Source organism: Hipposideros armiger, unplaced genomic scaffold (assembly GCF_001890085.2).
Source record: "Hipposideros armiger isolate ML-2016 unplaced genomic scaffold, ASM189008v1 scaffold_278, whole genome shotgun sequence".
In the NCBI taxonomy this organism is placed as follows: domain Eukaryota; kingdom Metazoa; phylum Chordata; class Mammalia; order Chiroptera; family Hipposideridae; genus Hipposideros; species Hipposideros armiger.
Genome location: NW_017731628.1, coordinates 1,760,334 through 1,760,643, shown reverse-complemented (window position 1 = coordinate 1,760,643; position 310 = coordinate 1,760,334).

Here is a 310-nt window from a genome sequence, read left to right as displayed (position 1 = left end):
AGTCAGTTCAACTTCTGGGGAGTTTGGGGGTTGATACGCCCCTCCTGGTTCTATCTACCCCCTTTCCTCTCTCTCCCTCTTCACATTTCCTTACTCTCCCAGCCAATAGAGGAGTTTAAACATTTAAATGCAGTATCTAAACTGCATTTAAAGAATTAACCCATTTTTGCCCCTCACTGTTCTAAACTACAGGGTGCCAACCGGACGCTAATTGCTTTCATCTGGTGGGGTTCCAGGCAGATCCTCAGAAGGAGGGAGCGCACATTCCTGGCACCAATTGGCTAATTCAGTTTACTTCGCCGACATTAGC